This window comes from Neofelis nebulosa, chromosome 1 (genome assembly GCF_028018385.1).
Source record: "Neofelis nebulosa isolate mNeoNeb1 chromosome 1, mNeoNeb1.pri, whole genome shotgun sequence".
Taxonomy (NCBI): domain Eukaryota; kingdom Metazoa; phylum Chordata; class Mammalia; order Carnivora; family Felidae; genus Neofelis; species Neofelis nebulosa.
In genome coordinates, this window is record NC_080782.1 from 150,878,245 (window position 1) to 150,904,960 (window position 26,716).

The 26,716-nt window shown below is 39.6% G+C and overlaps 1 protein-coding gene across 9 annotated transcripts in view; it reads left to right on the forward strand.

Annotated features, from left to right (window-relative positions):
- The window catches only part of LOC131517576 (putative olfactory receptor 2W6), an 84,224-nt gene that overhangs the window by 10,519 nt on the left and 46,989 nt on the right, over nucleotides 1–26,716 (forward strand). For 3 of the 9 annotated variants that reach the window (XR_009264671.1, XR_009264673.1, XR_009264670.1), the window contains exons 2-3: nucleotides 2,628–2,724; nucleotides 4,997–5,155. The exons of 1 other annotated variant lie outside the window; for it this stretch is intronic. The gene's annotated coding sequence lies outside the window, so the exon portion shown is untranslated. Of the gene's footprint in view, nucleotides 1–2,627; nucleotides 2,725–4,996; nucleotides 5,156–26,716 lie in introns of those variants that run through there. 5 more of the 9 variants (XM_058739894.1, XM_058739902.1, XM_058739862.1 and 2 more) reach the window with 4 other exon arrangements.

The window sequence follows — 26,716 nt, forward strand, 5'->3', positions numbered from 1 at the left end:
AAAAGAGGTAAGGCTCAAATAAAAAAATCAGAAATAGAAGGTGGGAAGGGGACATTAAAACTGATGCCATACAAATAAAAAAGAATTTGAATACTATAAACAATCATATGCCAACAAATTGCATAACTTGAAGAATGGATGAATTTCTAGTAACAACCCACAAATATTGATTCATTAAGAAATAAAAATATTTGAACAAATTTATAACAAGTAAGGAGATTGAATCAGTAATCAACCCAGCAAAGAAAAGCCTAGTACCAGATGGCTTCTAGGAGGATTCTACCCAACAGTTGAAGAAGAATTAAACTGATTTGCAAAATCTTACTAAAAATTGAAGAGTAGGGAACAGTCCTAAAATTATTTTATGAGGCCATCAGTACCCTGATATGAAAGCCAGACAAAGACAGTATAAGAAAAGGAAATATGGATTGATGTCCTGGATGAACTGTAATGCAAAGACGTCAACAAAATTCTTACCAAACTGAATCCAATAGCACATTTAAAGGATTATACACCATGACAAAGTGGAATTTATTCCTGGGACATAAGCATGGTTCTACATACAAAAATAAATCAATGTAAATATACCACATTAATTTAGAGAAGCCAAAAACTACATTATCTCAGTTGATGCAGAAAAAAACTTGACAAAATTCACCCTTTCATGATAAAAACACTCAACAAACTAGGAATAGGACACTGTCAACATAATAAAGGCCTTGTATGAAAAGTTCACAGCTGACATCATATACAATGGTGAGGAGTGAAAACTATTCTAAGAACAGGCAACGGTGCCCACTCTTGCCACTTCTGTTCAACATAGTACTGGAAATCCTAGCCAGAACTGTCAGACAAGAAAAAATAAAAGGAAATTGGAAAGAAATAAGTAAAATGATCATTGCAGATGCCACGATCTTGTATGTTGAAAGCCCTAAAGAATCCACTAATAAACTCTTACAACTAATGAACAAATTCAACAAAGTTTCAGGATACAGTACACTCAAAAATAGTTGTGTTTCTATATACTAAAAATGAAAAATCTGTCGTAGACTCTGGGTCTAAAGTTCTTTCTTGTCTAGCAAGAGAGCAGGATGCAGGATCAGAACATGAGAGATGGCTACTGTCTGGGAAAAGACAAGAGCCCCGAATAAGGGTCCTTGCCCCTTTTTTTATTAGGATCAGAAGGCTTACAAACACGGTGATGGCCGTGAACAAAGAGACAATGAATCTGTGAACATTAACTTGAGGATGTGAGGGAAAGGGGGTCTTGAAGATATTCAGGGTTAGGGGTTTGGGTTAATACAAAACAAATACCTAATGCCGGGCAGTCTGGTGGAAGGTTGTTTACAGCGACATAAGGCACTACCTCTGTTCATCTTAGCTAGTCTAGGGGATGAGACAGGTAGGGGAAATAGCCTCAGAGTTAACAAGGCACCTTCTCTTTCATTAATCATTTCTGCTCTGGGCTGCTTCACCTGCAGTGCAGCGGTCCATAGCCCAATTTACCTGTTTACCTCTCTTGGTCCTTTCTTCCTGTGAAAGCAGCTTTCTGCTATAGTACTAAATTGGGGGGTGCTTCCATCCTGAATATCTAATCTTGCTTATTTCATATACCTGTGTTCTATATTGGTGCCTTTGCACCGTCCTATTTTTGGGCCTTTGCCCCTCCCTCTCTATTCTGGGGGCTGTGCACCCCCTTTCTGTTCTGGGGTGCCTTTCACCTCCCTATTCTTGGTTGCCTTGTCTTGATTACCCAAACTCGGGTGTGAGCATCCTATGGCTTTCAATTCTTTATGCCTTGCTAACCCATTGATGTAAGCCCAGGGAATTTGTAAGCTTATTCCCCACAGTTCCCCTTTTTTCTTTCTTTCTTTCTTTCTTTCTTTCTTTCTTTCTTTCTTTCTTTCTTTCTTTCTTTCTTTCTTTCTTTCTTTCTTTCTTTCTTTCTTTCTTTCCTTCTTTCCTTTCTTCTTTTTTTCGTGTTTGAGGACTGTCATGATGAGCTCCTGGTCCTTCTTTTGCTTTTGGATGGCTTGGAGGGTGATTCTGCAAAGACATAAAAAGAGACACAGTAAAAGCATTCTGCTTCCCAAAGTTATCCAGAATTTGAGATGGGTGCTAGCCGTAAGTGAGAAAGGATTTAGGTCGCGCCACATTTCCCAGGAATCAGCCCATTCATTTTTTAGCTGATCCTCTGCGTATTGTAGCTGTTAGCGCAAAGTCATATCTAAATCTTCTATATTGTCAGAGAGATAGGAAGACAGGACACTGCGAAGGTGTGTCTGGACAGCATCCAAAGCTTGGGAGTGATTAGAAGGAATGCCAGTCATGCAGATATGCTGGTAGAGTCACAGGGCAGTTTAGAGTGGAGGAACAAAGTACTCTTGTCTTTTCCCAATAAATTCCATTGCAGCCTCAAGAGCTTTGAGGTGGGCCAAAGCTTGTTTATCAATGGGAGTTTGGCTTATAAATTCTTTGGTAGTGTTGACTATAAATTTATTAAGGACATGGAACGTTTGGATAGTATGATGCAGATTGACTGCAGTTACAGTGGCAGAGGTGATAACACCTACTGCTGTGAGGATGCCCATGATTAACAGGCCAAAAAAAATTTTTTTTCCTTACAGCAGAGTGCCAGGGTTGAATAAGCTTGGAAAGTGCACCTAGTCCTGATGGATGTATATATGGTACAGTGCTATTAACAGGAACCCAGGTTGAGATGCGGTAAGTTTTAATTGGGTGATGTTATCATTACTTATTTTTAAAAAAATTTTTAAATGAAATTTATTGTCAAATTGGTTTCCATACAACACCCAGTGTTCATCCCAAAAGGTGCCCTCCTCAATACCCATCACCCATCCTTCCCCTCCCTCCCACCCCCTATCAACCCTCAGTTTGTTCTCAGTCTTTAATAGTCTCTTATGCTTTGGCTCTCTGCCTCTCTAACCTCTTTTTTTCCCCCCTTCCCCTCCCCCATGGTCTTCTGTTAAGTTTCTCAGGATCCACATAAGAGTGAAAACATATGGTATCTGTCTTTCTCTGTATGACTTATTTCACTTAACACTCTCCAGTTCCATCCACATTGCTACAAAGGGCCATATTTCATTCTTTCTCAATGCCACGTAGTATTCCATTGTGTATATAAACCACAATTTATTTATTTATTTATTTATTTTAATTAATTAATTAATAAATTTTTTTAATATATGAAATTTACTGTCAAATTGGTTTCCATACAACACCCAGTGCTCATCCCAAAAGGTGCCCTCCTCAATACCCATCACCCACCCTACCCTCCCTCCCACTCCCCATCAACCCTCAGTTTGTTCTCAGTTTTTAACAGTCTCTTATGCTTTGGCTCTCTCCCACTCTAACCTCTTTTTTTTTTTTCCTTCCCCTCCCCCATGGGTTTCTGTTACGTTTCTCAGGATCCACATAAGAGTGAAACCATATGGTATCTGTCTTTCTCTGTATGGCTTATTTCACTTAGCATCACACTCTCCAGTTCCATCCACGTTGCTACAAAAGGCCATATTTCATTTTTTCTCATTGCCACATAGTATTCCATTGTGTATATAAACCACAATTTCTTTATCCATTCATCAGTTGATGGACATTTAGGCTCTTTCCATAATTTGGCTATTGTTGAGAGTGCTGCTATAAACATTGGGGTACAAGTGCCCCTATGCATCAGTACTCCTGTATCCCTTGGTTAAATTCCTAGCAGAAACCACAATTTCTTTATCCATTCGTCAGTTGATGGACATTTAGGCTCTTTCCATAATTTGGCTATTGTTGAGAGTGCTGCTATAAACATTGGGGTACAAGTGCCCTTATGCATCAGCACTCCTGTATCCCTTGGGTAAATTCCTAGCAGTGCTATTGCTGGATCATAGGGTAGGTCTATTTTTAATTTTTTTTTATCATTACTTATGCAGGACATAAACCAGCCTTGGGAGGTAGAGATATTAAATTATTTTCTAGTTGTTGGCTCTGTAAGGTGGAGGTAGCAAAGAGAACGTAGAGAGAAAGGACACAAATAGTGGTCCGTGTAAATCGGTTATTGTACAGGGAGGCCCAAATTAGGTTAGCATGTTGTTTTACATAAATTTCGCTGTGGCTAATAGTACAAATAAAGAAGGGAAGACCTAGCTTCTAAAGATTAACAAACCAAGGCTTTTTTTTTTTTTCAAGCCAAGGTCCTTTTAATTTCCCCTTATGTGCAGAAATTATAGGGCCAGACAAGGCTCCGTTTTTCCAAGAATTATCCTCCCTACTAGGCTGGCCAAAGGATATGGTCTTATTGAATATTTTGTTTCAAGATGTCCTCTAGGACCCCTGTCAATAATAGTCCAATTACCCCAGTGAAGATTATGCTCAGTCTCTCCATAACAGGTTGTCCAAGGAGTATTATTCCAGGGGTGGTCTGAATATTTGAGACTAGAGCAAGCTATAACATTAGGAGTATGAGATATGCTTGTTTTTTTGAGGTATATCAAAGCTTATGGCTGAGAAAAAGGGAAAATTTTCTGGCCTTGTAGAAGTTTTGGGCTGTACATGCGAAAGCCAGCTGATTTTTAGTTTGAGGCAAGCAGAAAAGTTGTTGAGTTTAGTAACACACATAGGAGGTGCTGAAGTAAGCCACCATTGAGGTCTTGGCATATAAAGTCAATGCTCTTGTTCAGTTTGGAAGGGCGGGTTAAGATTGGCTCCTTCCATGAACTTTGTCATTATTGCTAATAGGAATATCTCAGGCTAGGAGTGTTAAGCTATCAAGTATAGGTGGGTTAAGGAGATGAACCCAATATGAATATTGAGCTTGGCCTGGACAAATGAGGGGAAAGGAGTAGAATCAGGCTTACACATATTGAATTTTTGTTAATGACAGAAATCATGGCTATCATATGTGAATTAGGGGTATATGCAATATCGTTGTGTTGTAAGAGGATGTTGGCTTGGTTAGACATGCATTTAAGGATTCCCCATGTTATATCAGGGGCAAGGACTTGCATTTGTGGAGTGGCTTCAGGATGAGGAGTCCATGAAGAGGCTTCTTCCATCTTGAAAAAAGGGGACCAGTGGCTGCTCACTCAGAGTCATTCTCTGGAAGTGTTGGTTCATTGGAAGATATCCTGGAGGTCTCCATGATGCCATGGTAAGGCTTCACCAAACAAGAGAAGTCCAGAATCTGAAAGAACAGAAGCATATCTTTGACCCTAGATGAGAAGTTTAGTGGGCCCAGTCCATTAGGGCCCCCCTTCAGGGGTTTCGCATGGCACCATAGGGTGAGAGGGTTTATCTTATTTTGAAGAATGTCACTCAACTGCAGTTAGTCCTTGAGTGTTGAGATTTAAAAAGTTAAGAGTAATCCTAGCAAGATCAAGAAGGAGCTGAGGTTGTAATGCAGACAACCAGGGGTATCTCCCACTTTTTGTTTTTTAACATGTTTTTGAGCATATCATGTGCTCATTTTACAACTGTTTGGCCTGGTAGATTATAAGGAATGGTTATTTCTAACCAAGGCTTAAGTAAAACAACTTGAAAGGGTGTGTTGTCCTGTTGTTTTACCCTTTTTGTTAAAATTATTTATTTGCTTATTTATCACCATTAACAATAATGTATTTTGTGTGTGTGTGGTTGTTGTAGGATGTACTAATTTTATTTTTGCTCAGCAGTAGCTTACATATTGATCATTGGCCATTGAGGGAGGGGGCTAAAGAGCCAAAGTTAAGGTCTATTTTCCTGTCTTTTTTAGTAATACCCATATAAGTATGTTTCAGTCACGTGGATACCCATTTATGGCATACAATGGGATAAGTTTAGTAAAATGGCTCCCTTGTATCTTAGTAAAAGCCCTTCTTATATTATCCATCCCTTATATGGCATCCATTCTTTTGCCAAACAGGAACAACGCAAATGTGGAGGATTTGGAGGCTGGCATGAAGAGTATTGTTATCATTTTCCCAGCCTTTGGATCAAAGGAGGAGGAATCTTTATCTTAACCCTGTGTACTTTTAAAAACCATTTATTTTAACCTTAGTCCATCCTGACCACACATAAAATTCCTTTTTAAAGATTTTCCCTCATGAACCTTTTACAACTTTTCTTTGCACTTAGATTTTGTCCCAACCCATTTTTCTCAAAATAGCCAGTTTCATTTAAGACAAAATTACTTTATTTTGCCTTTAACAAAAATATATTTCCATTTCTTATATCTTTCTTTTGTATCTCCTACTTTTCCACATAACAGAGTTGCTTTTTTTTTTTTTTTTGCCCCAGTTTTAACTACACTTAGCAGAATTTTAACTCTTAGAAACTTTAGTCTCCAGTGAAAACCTAAGTAGTGATCAATTGTGAATTATCTGTTACATGAGAAAAATTTTGGGGGGGCACCTGGGTGGCTCAGTCAGTTAAGGGTCAGACTTCAGCTCGTCATGATCTCACAGTTCGTGAGTTCAAGCACCACATCAGGCTCTGTACTGACAACTTGGAGCCTAGAGCCTGCTATGGATTCTGTGTCTCCCTCTCTCTCTGCCCCATCCTGATCACATTCTGTCTCTCTCTCTCAAAAATAAGTAAACCTTAAAAAAAAATTGGGGGCACCTGTGTGGCTCAGTCAGTTAAGCAACTGACTTCATCTCATGGTTCTTGGGTTCAAGCCCCATGTCAGGCTCTGTGCTGACAGGTTAGAGCCTGGAGCCTGCTTCAGATTTTGTGTCTCCATCTCTCTCTGTCTCTCCCCTGTTAGTTCTCTCTGTCTCTCAAAAATAAATAAACGTTAAAAATTTTTTTAAAACATTAAAAAAATATTTTTAGGTGGTAGACTTATAAATCCATTAAGCATAAAGCATGGATTTAAATATTCTCAGTTTATTTATTTATTCATTTATTTATTATAAGAAGTCAGAAGCATAAACCTATTTAGTAAGCAATGCTTCAGCATTCCATTAGATTTGAAAGAGGCCTAAATGTCCAAAGAACTTAATTCAATTTACCATTTAAGCAAAACGTTAAAGTTTTAGGTTACCAAAGACCCTGAAATCTGTCTTAACAATTATCCATGAAAACTATGAGGCAAAGGTAACCATTAAGTCATCCGTTTGCTAACAAATTGGAACAGAGATAAAGTGAGCTTATTTGACCTGTAGTCAACCTTAGTAGAATAAAGTTCTATAATTTAAAAGACATGCCTGTCTTAATAATATTTTATCTGTGCTCCCTTGAAAGTTTACCATTGTTAATTTTTTCCCCCATGGAACCAGTGAGGAAATTTAAAGTTTAAGGGGGTGTTTTTTGCCTTTTGACAGAGTGGGGAGCAAGGAGCAGCATGTTGTCTGAGGCATTGAAGAGCCAGATTTGCAGGCCACACCCCAGGCAGTGCAGAAACAGGAGGAAGGGGAAGGGGAGGCAGAAAAGGTGAGGTGCTGCCTAGAGGCCAGAAGGCAGACTGAGGCACCGAGGGCAGAGAAAAGAGTTCACGTAGTCCTAAAGCCTATCACCTCAGATAGATGAGCAGATACTGATTCTTGTTTTGTTTTGTGTTATTTTGTTTTGTTTTGTTTTGTTTTGTTTTGTTTTGTTTTGTTTTCCACTAGTGGAATTAGGCAGTCCATGTTGGGCCAGAGAAGACAGGGAAGTTCCCTGAAACAAATGGAGTTTCAGCAGCTGCTTGGGAATATTCCTTAAAATCTCTATCCTGAGGTAGACTAGTCAGAGACAGTCAGCTTATCATGGTTATTAATCCAGGGAATGAATGAGGGAGAAGCCCTCACATATAGTTAGAGTAATAAGAATGTATAGAGAGAAACAGTAAGAGAGAGAGAGTGTTAGAATCCCCTATATTAGGGATGGCCTGTGTAAAATCCACTGCACTATTTCAGTGCATTGTTTTACTTGACAGTGATTGGAAGTTGGGCTCACTGCCTTGTTTGGGGATACTGCCCCTTGTCAGACAGTTGTTTAAAAGACACCTGAATAGCAGTGATAAAGTTCTGCAAAGCATGAGTCATGCAAGCATCATTAAACTCTTGAGCACAGATAGCATACTGGGGTGGGGTCCGAATGATGCTCATAAGAGAGCCCCAGTCCCAGGCATACATGGAATGAGTGCCACAAATATTTTCCAAAATACCGATTGTAAAAGGGCTGTGATGGACATACAGGTGAACTGATTTTTGCAACTCTTTTACAATTGGAAAGACCAGCCCTTCAAGGCCACATTGCCCATTTTGCCTGACAATGGGAAACAGCTGGAATTTACCAGCCTTGTGGGCTTTTTAAATGTACTTTTGGACCCAGAAAACCGCCAGAGGATTAGCAGAACGGAGTCTCCGGAGCCAAGCGCAGACGAGAGGCCCACGGTAGAGGGTAGGAAGGGCGGCGAGGCGGTGCGCGCTCCACGGACTGGCGGGAGGGAGCCGGGGTGGAGGGGCGGCTCGCCGGCCAAGCAGAGCCCCCGAGTCGGGCTGGCAAAAGCGGAGGGGCCGGACGGACTGTGTTCCGACAGCAAGCGCGACTTAGCGTCTGGGAGGTCATAAGTTAACAGCTCTGCTCAGAAAGCGGGAAGGCTGGAGGACAAAGGGAGGGAGAGCTGCTGAGCCCCCGGACGGCAGAGCTCAGCTTGGCAGGGAACAAAGGCACTCACCAGCGCCATCTCCCCCGCCCATCCCCCAGCCAAAATCCCAAAGAGAACCAGTTCCTGCCAGGGAACTTGCTCGCTCCGTGCAAACACCCAACTCTGTGCTTCTGCGGAGCCAAACCTCCGGCAGTGGATCTGACTCCCTCCCGCTGCCACAGGGCCCCTCCTGAAGTGGATCACCTAAGGAGAAGCGAGCTAAGCCTGCCCCTCCCGCCCCCGTGCACCTTGCCTACCCACCCCAGCTAATACGCCAGATCCCCAGCACCACAAGCCTGGCAGTGTGCAAGTAGACCAGACGGGTCACACCACCCCACAGTGAATCCCGCCCCTAGGAGAGGGGAAGAGAAGGCACACACCAGTCTGACTGTGGCCCCAGCGGTGGGCTAGGGGCAGACATCAGGTCGGACTGCGGCCCCGCCCACCAACTCCAGTTATACACCACAGCACGGGGGAAGTGCCCTGCAGGTCCTCACCGCTCCAGGGACTATCCAAAATGACGAAACGGAAGAATTCCCCTCAGAAGAATCTCCAGGAAATAACAACAGCTAATGAACTGATCAAAAAGGATTTAAATAATATAACAGAAAGTGAATTTAGAATAATAGTCATAAAATTAATCGCTGGGCTTGAAAACAGTATACAGGACAGCAGAGAATCTCTTGCTACAGAGATCAAGGGACTAAGGAACAGTCACGAGGAGCTGAAAAACGCTTTAAACGAAATGCAAAACAAAATGGAAACCACGACGGCTCGGATTGAAGAGGCAGAGGAGAGAATAGGTGAACTAGAAGATAAAGTTATGGAGAAAGAGGAAGCTGAAAGAAAGAGAGATAAAAAAATCCAGGAGTATGAGGGGAAAATTAGAGAACTAAGTGATACACTAAAAAGAAATAATATACGCATAATTGGTATCCCAGAGGAGGAAGAGAGAGGGAAAGGTGCTGAAGGGGTACTTGAAGAAATTATAGCTGAGAACTTCCCTGAACTGGGGAAGGAAAAAGGCATTGAAATCCAAGAGGCACAGAGAACTCCCTTCAGACGTAACTTGAATCGATCTTCTGCACGACATATCATAGTGAAACTGGCAAAATACAAGGATAAAGAGAAAATTCTGAAAGCAGCAAGGGATAAACGTGCCCTCACATATAAAGGGAGACCTATAAGACTCGTGACTGATCTCTCCTTTGAAACTTGGCAGGCCAGAAAGGCTTGGCACGATATCTTCAGTGTGCTAAACAGAAAAAATATGCAGCCGAGAATCCTTTATCCAGCAAGTCTGTCATTTAGAATAGAAGGAGAGATAAAGGTCTTCCCAAACAAACAAAAACTGAAGGAATTTGTCACCACGAAACCAGCCCTACAAGAGATCCTAAGGGGGATCCTGTGAGACAAAGTACCAGAGACATCACTACAAGCATAAAACATACAGACATCACAATGACTCTAAACCCGTATCTTTCTATAATAACACTGAATGTAAATGGATTAAATGCGCCAACCAAAAGACATAGGGTATCAGAATGGATAAAAAAACAAGACCCATCTATTTGCTGTCTACAAGAGACTCATTTGAGATCTGAGGACACCTTTAGATTGAGAGTGAGGGGATGGAGAACTATTTATCATGCTACTGGAAGCCAAAAGAAAGCTGGAGTAGCCATACTTATATCAGACAAACTAGACTTTAAATTAAAGGCTGTAACAAGAGATGAAGAAGGGCATTATATAATAATTACAGGGTCTATCCATCAGGAAGAGCTAACAATTATAAATGTCTATGCGCCAAATACCGGAGCCCCCAGATATATAAAACAGTTACTCATAAACATAAGCAACCTTATTGATAAGAATGTGGTCATTGCAGGGGACTTTAACACCCCACTTACAGAAATGGATAGATCATCTAGACACACAGTCAATAAAGAAACAAGGGCCCTGAATGATACATTGGATCAGATGGACTTGACAGATATATTTAGAACTCTGCATCCCAAAGCAACAGAATATACTTTCTTCTCGAGTGCACATGGAACATTCTCCAAGATAGATCATATACTGGGTCACAAAACAGCCCTTCATAAGTTTACAAGAATTGAAATTATACCATGCATACTTTCAGACCACAATGCTATGAAGCTTGAAATCAACCACAGGAAAAAGTCTGGAAAACCTCCAAAAGCATGGAGGTTAAAGAACACCCTACTAACGAATGAGTGGGTCAACCAGGCAATTAGAGAAGAAATTAAAAAATATATGGAAACAAACGAAAATGAAAATACAACAATCCAAACGCTTTGGGACGCAGCGAAGGCAGTCCTGAGAGGGAAATACATTGCAATCCAGGCCTATCTCAAGAAACAAGAAAAATCCCCAATACAAAATCTAACAGCACACCTAAAGGAAATAGAAGCAGAACAGCAAAGGCAGCCTAAACCCAGCAGAAGAAGAGAAATCATAAAGATCAGAGCAGAAATAAACAATATAGAATCTAAAAAAACTGTAGAGCAGATCAACGAAACCAAGAGTTGGTTTTTTGAAAAAATAAACAAAATTGACAAACCTCTAGCCAGGCTTCTCAAAAAGAAAAGGGAGATGACCCAAATAGATAAAATCATGAATGAAAATGGAATTATTACAACCAATCCCTCAGAGATACAAACAATTATCAGGGAATACTATAAAAAATTATATGCCAACAAATTGGACAACCTGGAAGAAATGGACAAATTCCTAAACACCCACACTCTTCCAAAACTCAATCAGGAGGAAATAGAAAGCTTGAACAGACCCATAACCAGCGAAGAAATTGAATCAGTTATCAAAAATCTTCCAACAAATAAGAGTCCAGGACCAGATGGCTTCCCAGGGGAGTTCTACCAGACGTTTAAAGCAGAGATAATACCTATCCTTCTCAAGCTATTCCAAGAAATAGAAAGGGAAGGAAAACTTCCAGACTCATTCTATGAGGCCAGTATTACTTTGATTCCTAAACCAGACAGAGACCCAGTAAAAAAAGAGAACTACAGGCCAATATCCCTGATGAATATGGATGCAAAAATTCTCAATAAGATACTAGCAAATCGAATTCAACAGCATATAAAAAGAATTATTCACCATGATCAAGTGGGATTCATTCCTGGGCTGCAGGGCTGGTTCAACATTCGCAAATCGATCAACGTGATACATCACATTAACAAAAAAAAAGAGAAGAACCATATGATCCTGTCAATCGATGCAGAAAAGGCCTTTGACAAAATCCAGCACCCTTTCTTAATAAAAACCCTTGAGAAAGTCGGGATAGAAGGAACATACTTAAAGATCATAAAAGCCATTTATGAAAAGCCCACAGCTAACATCATCCTCAATGGGGAAAAACTGAGAGCTTTTTCCCTGAGATCAGGAACACGACAGGGATGCCCACTCTCACCGCTGTTGTTTAATATAGTGCTGGAAGTTCTAGCATCAGCAATCAGACAACAAAAGGAAATCAAAGGCATCCAAATTGGCAAAGATGAAGTCAAGCTTTCGCTTTTTGCAGATGACATGATATTATACATGGAAAATCCGATAGACTCCACCAAAAGTCTGCTAGAACTGATACATGAATTCAGCAAAGTTGCAGGATACAAAATCAATGTACAGAAATCAGTTGCATTCTTATACACTAACAATGAAGCAACAGAAAGACAAATAAAGAAACTGATCCCATTCACAATTGCACCAAGAAGCATAAAATACCTAGGAATAAATCTAACCAAAGATGTAAAAGATCTGTATGCTGAAAACTATAGAAAGCTTATGCAGGTAATTGAAGAAGATATAAAGAAATGGAAAGACATTCCCTGCTCATGGATTGGAAGAATAAATATTGTCAAAATGTCAATACTACCCAAAGCTATCTACACATTCAATGCAATCCCAATCAAAATTGCACCAGCATTCTTCTCGAAACTAGAACAAGCAATCCTAAAATTCATATGGAACCACAAAAGGCCCCGAATAGCCAAAGTAATTTTGAAGAAGAAGACCAAAGCAGGAGGCATCACAATCCCAGACTTTAGCCTCTACTACAAAGCTGTCATCATCAAGACAGCATGGTATTGGCATAAAAACAGACACATAGACCAATGGAATCGAATAGAAACCCCAGAACTAGACCCACAAACGTATGGCCAACTCATTTTTGACAAAGCAGGAAAGAACATCCAATGGAAAAAAGACAGTCTCTTTAACAAATGGTGCTGGGAGAACTGGACAGCAACATGCAGAAGGTTGAAACTAGACCACTTTCTCACACCATTCACAAAAATAAACTCAAAATGGATAAAGGACCTGAATGTGAGACAGGAAACCATCAAAACCTTAGAGGAGAAAGCAGGAAAAGACCTCTCTGACCTCAGCCGTAGCAATCTCTTACTCGGCACATCCCCAAAGGCAAGGGAATTAAAAGCAAAAGTGAATTACTGGGACCTTATGAAGATAAAAAGCTTCTGCACAGCAAAGGAAACAACCAACAAAACTAAAAGGCAACCAACGGAATGGGAAAAGATATTTGCAAATGACACATCGGACAAAGGGCTAGTATCCAAAATCTATAAAGAGCTCATCAAACTCCACACCCGAAAAACAAATAACCCAGTGAAGAAATGGGCAGAAAACATGAATAGACACTTCTCTAAAGAAGACATCCGGATGGCCAACAGGCACATGAAAAGATGTTCAACGTCGCTCCTCATCAGGGAAATACAAATCAAAACCACACTCAGATACCACCTCACGCCAGTCAGAGTGGCCAAAATGAAGAAATCAGGAGACTATAGATGCTGGAGAGGATGTGGAGAGACGGGAACCCTCTTGCACTGTTGGTGGGAATGCAAATTGGTGCAGCCGCTCTGGAAAGCAGTGTGGAGGTTCCTCAGAAAATTAAAAATAGACCTACCCTATGACCCAGCAATAGCACTGCTAGGAATTTATCCAAGGGATACAGGAGTACTGATGCATAGGGGCACTTGTACCCCAATGTTTATAGCAGCACTCTCAACAATAGCCAAATTATGGAAAGAGCCTAAATGTCCATCAACTGATGAATGGATAAAGAAATTGTGGTTTATATACACAATGGAATACTACGTGGCAATGAGAAAAAATGAAATATGGCCTTTTGTAGCAACGTGGATGGAACTGGAGAGTGTGATGCTAAGTGAAATAAGCCATACAGAGAAAGACAGATACCATATGGTTTCACTCTTATGTGGATCCTGAGAAACGTAGCGGAAACCCATGGGGGAGGGGAAGGGAAAAAAAAAAAAAAAAAGAGGTTAGAGTGGGAGAGAGCCAAAGCATAAGAGACTGTTAAAAACTGAGAACAAACTGAGGGTTGATGGGGGGTGGGAGGGAGGGCAGGGTGGGTGATGGGTATTGAGGAGGGCACCTTTTGGGATGAGCACTGGGTGTTGTATGGAAACCAATTTGACAGTAAATTTCATATATTAAAAAATAAAAAATAAAATAAAAAAATAATAAATAAATAAATAAATAAAAAATTAAAAAATAAAAAAAATAAAAAAAAAATAAATGTACTTTTGCTGTGGGTTGAGGACTTTATCAGAGCTGGTCGGTGAGGTTTTCAGAGGCTCCATATCGTCCCACCCTTCTGGGGGAGGAGGAGTATCTTCTGGCTGTAAAGGAGCCAGAGGCTCTAGTCCAGTCAGTTCAGTCTGACTATAGGGGGAAAGAGGTTTTTCCTCCTTTTTAAATAACTCTAGGTCTTCATATACACAGTCTGAGCTCAAGCAGGGAAGGGTGGTGCGGATGATGGACCGGGTGAGGATTACTTTAGGGGGGACGTTAGCCCCTTTAGAATGCCTGGCCTTTACTGTTTTTCCTACTCATTCTCACACTTTAAGGGAACCAAGGACAATTTTGTTGGTCAGCCAATAATCTAAGGAGAGCCTTATAATTTAGACTAGTCCCTGCTGTCTCCTAGGGACTGAAGAATTTGAATATAGCACTTTTGTTCAGAGGCTAGGGAGTTTCCCATGATAGATCTCTCAAAAGTTCTGCAGCAGCGAATCCTGATATAGTTTCACTTTATCCCTTACCTTGTCAGGTAGAGACTGTACCCAGTGCATTTTTTTCTTGGAGCTCCTTAACCATTCCCCAGTGTCCTGCAGTCCTTCTGTGGCACCATCTGGCCACATGGGCTCCTTGCCCATTTCAGCCCATAGTCCCCTTTCCTCTGTCACGTTGGGGTCACCATCTGTCATAGACTCTGGGTCTAAAAAAATCCAGAAAGTAAATTAAAAAAACCTTTACAATAGTACCAAAAGAATAAAATACTTTGGAATAAGCCAAGCTGGTGAGCAATCTGTACACTGAAAATATAAAACATTCTGAAACAAAGGATTTAAGATGGTGAAGTAGGGGAACTCTGGGCTTTCCTCATCCCTCAAACACAGCTGTGTTTAGGTCAGATCACTTGGAACACCCAGGAAACCCATCTGCACACTGGCAGAAGGGTCTCCATGGTTAGAAGGAGACAGTGTGGCAGGTGTGAGGTGTGTGGAAGTGAATTGGGAGAGGAGAGGGAGCCCTTTCTGTAGAGAAGCAAAAGGGAGAGAAAGAGAGAAAGGTGCAGAGAGTGCAGTGTTAACTTTGCATAAGCAGAAAACCTCTCGGGACCACAGAATATGGAGTGAGAGGTACTGAGCATTGCAGGTTTTTTGTTTTTTGTTTTGTTTGTTTGTTTGTTTTTTGCAAAGAGCGTGTAGAGCTCAAACTCTGAGGATTTGGAAGGGCATGACTTTCTCTGATATGGAGCTGTGGCAGGAGCTCCTGGAGAGGAGGGAGCAGGCCCCAGAGTGCATAGTACAGTGTAGGAATCTCCTGAGAACACTGGGGGAGAACGTTCCCCTTCCTGGAGTACTTTTGGAAGAGAATATATTGCATCTTCAAGGACAAAAGACCCTTTAGGCACCAGCAAAAGGCCTTTCATAAGCAGGAGACAGAGGTGCCCACAGAGGGCAGATAACCTGGTTGCTGCTGCTATTAGCAGTGATACACCATGGATTCTGAGCAAGGCAAAGGTGTGGAAATGTTTTTCTGGGATAAAGGACATCAGAAAGGTGCAGAGTGGCTCTACTCTTGACAAGGGGAGCAGGTCTGCATGGCGCTTGGTCCTTTACAATTTTGTGTTTTGAATCCCAGCCTCTCGCCAAAGAAAGACTCAGGTGAGCTGTGGTGCAGTGGATGCTGCCTGCCATTGCTATTCTGTGAGGGATTTATGAAGGGGGGGGGCGGGGGGAGGTTGTGAAGTCCCCTGTCCTGGAACAAAAGAGTGGGGTGTCTCCAATTTCCCCCTCAACACCAACACAATGGGACTTCAGAGAGCAACATAGCAGCCATGAGTGAAGGCAGGATCCACTTACATTGAATCCAGCCCCCCTATGTCTGCAACTACTTATTTATGGGGGCAGGACTGACTCTGAGCCAGTGTAGAAGGCCTTTCATCCAGAAGACCAGTACAGGCCGCACCCTGCATGCACCAAGTGTACTGAAAATAGAGTGCTTCAAAGCATTACCTGAAGTTCTGGTGGAAATAGGACTAGGCTTACGTGTTCCCCCTCCCCCCTCTTCTTTTGTTTCCTTTAGAATCAGGCTTATAGTTTTTTGTTAGTTATCTGCTTTTTCATTTCTTTTTTTCTCTCTATTTTTTTCTTTTTGATCAGACTTTTTTTTTCCTTTTTCTTTCTCCCCCCCCCCCTTTTTCTTTGGAATCAGGCTTAAAGTTTTTTGATTCCTTTTTTTTTTGTTCTTTTTCCTTCTCTCTCTCTCTCTTGAGTCAGGTTTTTTTTCCCTCTTTTTTTCCCCAGCCTTATTTTAACAATAAATAAATAAATAAATAAATAAAAGCACACCTAGTTAAAGGTCCAAACATTGCCCACTGCAAGCAAAGAGGAGCTCTTCAGAGGACTGACCAGTGGGAAAGAACAGCCAAAACACAAAAGCACTGTGCACACAGCATATAGCAGAACACGTCCTGGAGTCCCAGGTCCTGGACAGTGTATGACCCTTTCTTAATATAGCATTATCTCAGATGCAGGAAACATAACAAGCTTTCAAAGCATGCAAAAGATGGAAACTTCACCCAAATGACAAGATTGAGGAATTCTTCCCAAAAGAAAGGTCAAGAAGAAATCACAGTCAGAGACTTGCTCAAAACAGATATAAGCAATATATATGAACTAGAATTTAGAGCAACAGTCATAACACTACTAGTTGGGCTTGAAAAAAATCATAGAAGGCACCATATAAACCCTTGCTGTAGAGATCAGAGACCTAAAAACTAGTCAGGTTGAAATAAGAAAATGCTATAGCTGAGATTCAAAGCCAACTTAATACAGTCATAATGAGAACTGAAGAAGCAGAGGTGAGAATAGGTGATATAGAAGATAAAATTATGGAAAATAATAAAGCTGAATAGAAGAGGGAAAGAAAACTATTAGATCATGAAGAGAGACTTAGGGAACTTAGTGATTCTATAAAACAAAACAATATCTGTATCATAGGAATTCCAGAAGAAGAGTGGGAAAAAGGGACAGAAAATTTAATTGAACAAATTATAGCTGAGAACTTCCCTAATCTGGGGAAGGAAACAGGCATTCAAGTTCAAGATGCACAGAGAACTCCCCTCAAAATCAACAAAAATAGGTCAATATCATGAAATGTCATAGTGAAACTTGCAAAATACAAAGATAGAGAATTCTGAAAGCAGCTAGGGACAAAAGGTGCTTAACCTACAAGGTAGACACATAAGGTATGTCCGCAGAAACTTGGCAGGCCAGAAGGGAGTTGTGGGAAGTATTCAGTGTGCTGAATGGGAAAAATATACAGCCAAGAATTCTTTATCCAGCAAGGCTGTCATTCAGAATAGAAGGAGAGAGAAAGAGATTCACAAACAAAAACTAAAGGGGTTTGTGGCCACTAAACCAGCCCTGAAAGAAATGTTAAGTGGTATTCTTTGAGTGGAGAAGAGAATAAAAGGACCAAAGACTAGAATAGACCAGAGAACATCAACAAAGACTAGAATAGACCAGAAAGAACAACTCTATGGATAACACAATGACACTAAATTCATATCTTTCAATAGTCTCTCAATGTAAATAGACTAAGTGTTCCAATCAAAAGAAATAGGGTATCAGGGATGCCTGGGTGGCTCAGTTGGTTAAGCATCCAACTTTGGCTCAGGTCATGATCTATGGTTTGTGGGTTTGGGCCCTGCATCTGGCTCTGTGTTGACATTTCAGAGCCGGGAGCCTGCTTTGGAATCTGTGTCTTCCTCTCTCTCTTCTCCTCTCATGCTCATGCTCTCTCTCTCTCTCAAAAATAAATATATATTAAAACAAAACAAAACAAAAAAGAAATAGGATATCAGAATGGATAAGAAAACCAAGATCTGTCTATATGCTGCCTACAAGAGACTCATTTTAGATCTAGAGACGCCTACAGATTTAAAGTGAGGAAGTAGAGAACCATCTATCACGCTAATGGACATCAAAAGAAAGCTAGGGTAACCATACTTATATCAGACAAACTAAATTTTTATTTTTTTAAGTTTATTTATTTTGAGGGAGAGAGAGAGAGACAGCAAGCAGGAGAGGGGCAGAAACAGAGGGAGAAAGAGAATCCCAAGCAGTCTCCTCACTGTGCAGAGCCTAACATAGGGTTCAAATTCACAAACATGAGACCATGACCTGAGCCGAGATCAAGAGTCAGACACTTACCTGATTGAGCCAACCAGGCACCCCTCAGACAAACTAGATTTTTACAACAAAGACTGTAGAGGACTCTGGGGGGCTCAGTCAGGTAAGTGTCCCACTTTTGGTTTCGGCTCAGGTCATGATTCTGGGGTCCTGGGATCAAGCCTCAAATTCTGCACTGAGCATGGAGCCTGCTTAGGATTCTCTCTCTTTCCCTCTGCCTCTCTCCCCTGAGTGTGCTCACTCTCTCTAAAAATACTACTAATAAAGTAAAACAAAGACTAACAGGAGATGAAGAAGGGCATTATATCATAATTAAGGGGTCTATCCATCAAGAGGATCTAACAATTGTAAATATATGCCCCCCCATTTGAAACACCCAAATATATGAAACAATTAGTAACAAACTAAAAAACCTCATTGATAATAATACAATAATAGTAGGGGACTTTAACACCCCGCTTACAGCAATAGACAGATTGTCTAAGCAGAAAATCAACAAGGAAACAATGGCTTTGAAAGTCACAGTGGACTAGATGGACTGTTTCATCCTAAAGCAGCAGAATACACATTCTTCTTGAGTGCATATGGAACATTCTCCAGAATAGATCACATACTGGGTCACAAATCAGCCCTCAAAAAGTATAAAAATGTGGAAATCATACCATGCATATTTTCAGTTCACAATGCTATGAAACTTGATGTTAACCATAAGAAAAAACTTGGAAAGCCCTTAAATACATGGTTAAAGAGCATCCTACTAAAGAATGAATGGGTTAGCTAGAGAATTAAATAAACAACAACAACAACAACAACAACAACAACAACAAAACACATGGAAGCAAATAAAAATGAAAACACGGCAGTCCAAACTCTGTGGGATGCTGCAAAGGCAGATCTAAGAGAAAAGTATATTGCAATTCAGGCCTATCTCAAGGGGCAAGAAAGGCCCCAAATACATATTCCAACCTTACATCTAAAAGAGCTACTAAAGGACAAGAAAATAAAGCCTAAGCCCAGCAGAAGAAGGGAAATAATAAATATCAGAGCAGAAAGAAATGAAATAGAAGCAAAACAAAACAAAACAAAAAAAAAACACCCACAGTAGAACAGATCAATAAAACTAAGAGCTGATTCTTTGAAAAAAAATTAAAATAAAATTGATAAACCCCTAGCTAGTCTTATCAAAAAGAAAAGAGAAAGGACCCAAATAGATAAAATAACAAATGAAAGGGAGGAGATCACAACCAACACGACAGAAATACAAACAATTATAAGAGAGTACTATGAAAATTATATGCCAACAAACTGGGCAACCTGGAAGAAATGGAAAAATTTCTAGAAACTTAGAAACAACCAAAACTGAAACAGGAAGCAACAGAAAATATTAACAGGCCCATAACCAGCAAAGCAATTGAATCAATAATCAAAAATCTCACAACAAACAAGAGTCCTGGGTCAGATGGCTCTCTGGGGTATTCTACTAGACATTTAAAGAAGGGTTAATACCTATTCTTCTCAAATTGTTTCCCCAAAAAATGGGAATGGAAGGAAACTTCCAAACTCATTCTTTGAGGCCAGTATTACCTTAAATCCAAAACCAGACAAAAACCCCACTAAAAAGGAAAATTACAGTCCAATATCCCTGATGAACCTGGATGCAAAAATTCTCAACAAGATACTAACAAATCAAATTCAACATTACACTGAAATAATTATTCACCATGATTAAGTGGGATTTATTCGTGGGGTGCAGGGCTGGCTTAATATTCACAAATCAATCAATGTGATACACCACATTAATAAAAGAAAGAATAAGAACCATATGAGGGGCGCCTGGGTGGCGCAGTCGGTTAAGCGTCCGACTTCAGCCAGGTCACGATCTCACGGTCCGTGAGTTCGAGCCCCGCGTCAGGCTCTGGGCTGATGGCTCAGAGCCTGGAGCCTGTTTCAGATTCTGTGTCTCCCTCTCTCTCTGTCCCTCCCCCGTTCATGCTCTGTCTCTCTCTGTCCCAAAAATAAATAAACGTTGAAAAAAAAAAAATTAAAAAAAGAACCATATGATACTGTCAATAGATACAGAAAAAACATTTAACAAAATACAGCATCCATTCTCGATAAAAACCCTCGACAAAGTAGTGATAGATGGAACATACCTCAACATCATAAAGGCCATATTTGAAAGATCCTAAGCTAATATCATCCTCAATGGGGAAAAACTGAGAGCCTTTCCTCTATGGTTAGGAGTAAGACAGGGATACCCCACTCTTACCATTCAACATAGTACTAGAAGTCTTAGCCGCAGCACTCAGACAACAAAAAGATATAAAGGACATACAAATCAGCAAGAAAGAAGTCAAACATTCAATATTTGTAGATGACATGATATTCTGTGTAGAAAACCCAAAAGTCTCCACCAAAAAATTGCTAGAACTAATACATGAATTCAGCAAAATCACAGGATATAAAATCAATGTGTAGAAATCTGTTTGCATTTCTATACACCCATACCAAAGCAGCAGAAAAAGTAATCAAGGGATCAGTCCCATTTATAATTACACCAAAACCATTAAGATACCTAGGAATAAACCTAATGAAAGAGATAACATACCTGTATTCTGAAAACTATAGAACACTTATGAAAGAAATTGAAAAGGACACAAAGAATTGGAAATGTATTCCATTCTCATGGATTGGAAGAACAAAGATTGTTAAAACATCTATACTACTCAAAGTAATCTACACATTTAATGAAATCCCAATCAAAATAGCTGCAGCATTCTTTGCATAGGTAGAACAAACAATCCTAAACTTTGTATCAAATGAAAAAGACCATAATAGCTAAAGCAATCTTGAAAAAGATAAACAAAATTTGATGCTTCATGATTCAAGATTTCAAGCTATATTACAAATCTGTAGTCATCAAAAGAATTTGGTTCTGGCACAAAAACAGACACACAGGTCACTGCAAAAGGATAAAAAACCAGAAAGGGACCCACATCTTCAACAAAGCGGGAAGAATAGCCAATGATAAAAAGACAGTGTCTTCAACAAATGGTGATGGAAAAATTTCACGACGTCATGCAGAAGAATGAAAGTGGACCACTTTCTTAGACCATACACAAAAATAAATCCGAAATGGATGCAAGGCTTAAATGTGAGACAGGAAATCATGAAAATTCTAGAGTAGAACACAGAGAACAACCTCTTTGACTTCGGCTGGAACTTTTTTTTTTTTAATATAATTTATTGACAAATTGGTTTCCACACAACACCCAGTGCTCATCTCAACAAGTACCTGCCTCAATGCCAATCACCTACTTTTCTCTGTCCCCCACCCCCATCAACCCTCAGTTTGTTTTCAGTATTTAAGAGTCTCTTATGGTTTGCCTTTCTCCCTCTGTATAATTTTCCCCCTTCCCCTCCCCCATGGTCTTCTGTTAAATTTCTCAAGATCCACATATGAATGAAAACATATGGTATCTGTCTTTCACTGACTTATTTCACTTAGCTTAATAGCCTCCAGTTCCATCCATGTTGCTGCAAATGGCCAGGTTTCATTTTTTCTCATGGCCAAGTAGTATTCTATTGTATATATAAATCACATCTTCTTTATCCATTCGTCAGTTGATGGACATTTAGGCTCTTTTCATAATTTGGCTATTGTTGAAAGTGCAGCTATAAACATTGGGGTACATGTGCCCCTATGCATCAGCACTCCTGTATCCCTTGGGTAAATTCCTAGCATTGCTATTTCTGGGTCATACGGTAGCTCTACTTTTAACTTTTTGAGGAAACTCCACGCTGTTTTCCAGAGTGGCTGCACCAGCTTGCATTCCCACCAACAGTGCAAGAGGGTTCCTGTTTCTCTACATCCTTGCCAGCATCTATAGTCTCCTGATGTGTTCATTTTAGCCACTCTGACTGGTGTGAGGTGGTATCTCAGTGTGGTTTTGATTTGTATTTCACTGATGAGGAGTGATGTTGAGCATCTTTTCAAGTGTCTGTTGGCCATCTGGATGTCTTCTTTAGAAAAGTGTCTATTCATGTCTTCTGCCCATTCTTCACTGGATTATTTGTTTTTTTGGGTGTGGAGTTTGGTGAGTACTTTATAGGTTTTGGATACTAGCCCTGTATCCAATATGCCATGTGCAAATATATTTTCCCATTCCGTCGGTTGCCTTTTAGTTTTATTGATTGTTTCCTTTGCATTGCAGAGGATTTTTTTTTATCTTGATGAGGTTCCAATAGTTCACTTTTGCTTTTAATTCCCTTGCCTTTGGAGATGTGTTGAGTAAGAAATTGCTGTGGCTGAGGTCAAAGAGGTTGTTGCTTGCTTTCTCCTCTAGGATTTTGATTTTTTCCTGTCTCACATTCCGGTCCTTTATCCATTTTGAGTTTATTTTTGTGTATGATGTAAGAAAGTGGTCTAGTTTCATTCTTCTGCATGTTGTTGTCCAGTTGTCCCAGCACCATTTGTTAAAGAGACTGTCTGTTTTCCATTGATATTCTTTCTTGCTTTGTCAAAGATTAGTTGCCCATACATTTGTGGGTCCAATTCTGTGGTCTCTATTCTATTCCATTGGTCTATGTGTATGTTTTTGTGCCAATACCATACTGTCTTGATGATTACAGCTTTGTAGTGAGGATGAAGTCTGGGATTGTGATACCTCCCGCTTTGGTTTTCTTCTTCAATATTACTTTGGTTATTTGGGATCTTTTGTGGTTCCATATTAAAAAAATTATTCACCATGATCAAGAGGGATTCACTCCTGGGCTCAGGGTCGGTTAAATATTCACAAATAAATCATTGTGATACATCACATTAATAAAAGAAAAGATAGGAACCATATGATCCTGTCAATTGATGCAGAAAAAGCATTTGACAAACTACAGCATCGTTTCTTAATAAAAACCCTCAAGAAAGTCAGGATAGAAGGAACATACTTTAACATCATAAAAGCCATTTATGAAAAGCCCATAGCTAATATCATCCTCAATGGGGAAAAACTGAGAGCTTTCCCCTTGAGATCAGGAACACAACAGGGATGTCCACTCTTACCTCTGTTGTTTAACATAGTGTTGGAAGTGCTAGCATCAGCAATCAGACAACAAAAGGAAATCAAAGGCATCAAAATTGGCAAAGATGAAGTCAAGCTTTCACTTTTTGCAGATGACATGATATTATACACGGAAAACCCGATAGACTCCACCAATAGTCTGCTAGAACTGACACATGAATTCAGCAAAGTCGCAGGGTACAAAATCAATGTACAGAAATTGGTTGCATGTATACACTGATAATGAAGCAGCAGAAAGTGAAATAAAGAAATGGATGCCATTCATAATTGTACCAAGAACCATAAAATACCTAGGAATAAATTTAACCAAAGTTGTAAAAGATCTGTATGCTGAAAAGTATAGAAAGCTTATGAAGGAAATTGAAGAAGACACAATGAAATGGGAAAACAGTCCATGCTCATGGATTGGAAGAATAAATATTGTCAAAATGTCAATACTACCCAAAGCAATCTACACATTCAATGCAATCCCAATCAAAATTGCACCAGCATTCTTCTCAAAGCTAGAACAAACAATCCTAAATTTTTATGGAACCACAAAAGACCCCGAATAGCCAAAGTAATATTGAGGAAGAAAACCAACGCGGGAGGCATCACAATCCCAGAGTTTAGCCTCTACTGGAACAACTTCTTACTAGACACATTGCTTAACGCAAGGGAAACAAAAGCAAACATGAGCTATTGGGACTTCATCAAGATAAAAATCCTCTGCATAGCAAAGGAAACAATCAACAAATCTAAAAGGCAGCCTAAGGAATGGGGAGAATATATTTAAAAATAACATATTTGATAAAGGTTAGTGTCCAAAATGTATAAATAACTTATCAAACTTGGGGCGCCTGGGTGGCTCAGTCGGTTAAGCGTCCGACTTCAGCGCAGGTCACGATCTCACGGTCCGTGAGTTCGAGCCCCGCGTCGGGCTCTGGGCTGACGGCTCAGAGCCTGGAGCCTGCTTCCGATTCTGTGTCTCCCCCTCTCTCCCACCCTCCCCCGTTCATGCTCTGTCTCTCTCTGTCTCAAAAATAAATAAACGTTAAAAAAAAAATTAAAAAAAAAAAACGTATCAAACTCAACATCCTGAAAGCAAACATCACAGTTAAGAAATGGGCAGAAGACATGAATAGACACTTTTCCACAGAAGACATCCAGATGGTTAACAGACACATGAAAAGATGGTCAATATCACTCTTTATCAGGGAGGTACAAATCAAAACCATGATGAGATACCACCTCACACCTGCCACAATGGTTAAAATTAACACACAAGAAACAATAGGAGTTGGTAAGGATGTGGAGAAAGGCAAACCCTCTTGTACTGTTGGTGGGAATGAAAACTGGTGCAGCCACTCTGAAGAACAGTATGGAGGTTCCTCAAGAAACTAAAAAAATAGAACTATGCTACCATCCAGCAATTGCACTATTAGGTGTTTACTCAAGGGATACAAAAATATATTTGAAGGGGTACATGCTCCCCAATGTTTATGGCAGCATTATCAACAGTAGCCAAAGTATGGAGGGAGGGAGCCTAAATGTGCATCAACTGATAACTGGATAAAGACAAACTGGTATATATATATATATATATATATATATATATATATATATATATCTCAGCCATCAAAAAGAATGAAATCTTGGCATTTGCAACAATGTGAGTGGAGCTAGAATGTATTATGCCTTGTGAATTAAGTCAGTCAGAGAAAGACAAATACCATGATTTCACACCTAAGTGGAATTTAAGATACAAAACAGGTGAATATATAAGCATCAGCAGGAAAAGAGAAGAGAGGGAAACAAATTACAAAAGACTCAATAATAGAAAACAAACTTCGGTTGACAGAGAGAGGCTGGTGGGAGATGGGATAGATGGGTGATGGGTATTAAGGAGGGCAATTATGATGAGCACTGGGTGTTGTACGTAAGTGATGGATCACTGACACCAATATTGTACTGTGTGTTATCTAACTAAAATTTAAATAAATTTTAAAAAAGAAACAAAATTGTGTTGTTTTATGCTAAAAAATGTAGGACAAAAAGTATTATGTAAATGTGTCAGATGGTTAATAAAACTGCTTTGTTTTTCTGGAAAAATATATTCTTAAATAAAGAAACACAAATAAAGGGAAAAGTATTTGTTGTTCACTGGGAGACTTGCTATTGTTAGGATGTCCATTCTCCCAAAGTGATCTACAGATTCATAGCAATCCCTATCAAATTCCCAAAGGCATTTTTTGTAGAACTAGAGAAATCTCTCCTGAATTTCATATGGAATCTCAAGGGCCTCTGAATAGCCAAAACAATCTTGAAAAAGAAAGACCAATTTGGGAGTCTTCATATTTCAAGATTTCAAAGCATATTCCAAAGCTATAGTAATCAAGAGAGTGTGGTATTAGTATAAATAATAATAATAAAAATAACAAAACATAAATAATAAATAATTATCCATTAGACCAATGGATTAGAATAGAAAGCCTAAAATTAAAACCTGCGAATATGGTCAAATGATTTTTGACAAGCGTACCAACACCACCCAATGGGGAAAGGCTACTGTCTTCAACAGATGATGTTGGGAAAACTGGAAAACCACTGGCAAAATAATGAAAATTAGTCCTTAGGTCACATCATATACAAACATTAAGTCAAAATGGATTAAGGACTTAAACCTAAGACCACTAGAAAAGTCTTAGAAGTATATGTAGGGGAATAGCTTCATGACATTGAATTTCACAATGATTTCTTGGATATGACACCAAAACCATAAGGTGACAAAAGCAAAAATTAGACAAATGGGACTACATCAAATCTTAAAAATTCTGCACATTAAAGGAAATAATCAAGAGTGAAAAGGTAACATAGGGAATGGGAGAAAATATTTGCAAAGCGTATATCTGAGAAGGGGTTAATATTCAGGATGTATAAAGAACTACAACTCAACAACAAACCAAATAACCATTTAAAAAATGGGCAAAGGATTAGAATAGATATATCATCAAAGAAGATATACAAGTGACCAACAAGGATGTGAAAAGGTGCTTAACATTAGTAATAATTAGAGAAATATAAATCAAACCTACAATGAGCTATTGTCTCACACTCATTGTATGAAAAGAAAAGAAAAAGAAAAAAACAACTGTTGTTAGGATGTGGAAAATTTGAACTGTTGTGCATTGTTGGTAGGATATAAAATGGTGCAACTGCTATGGGAAACATTATGATAGGTCCTCAAAAAAGTTAGAAAT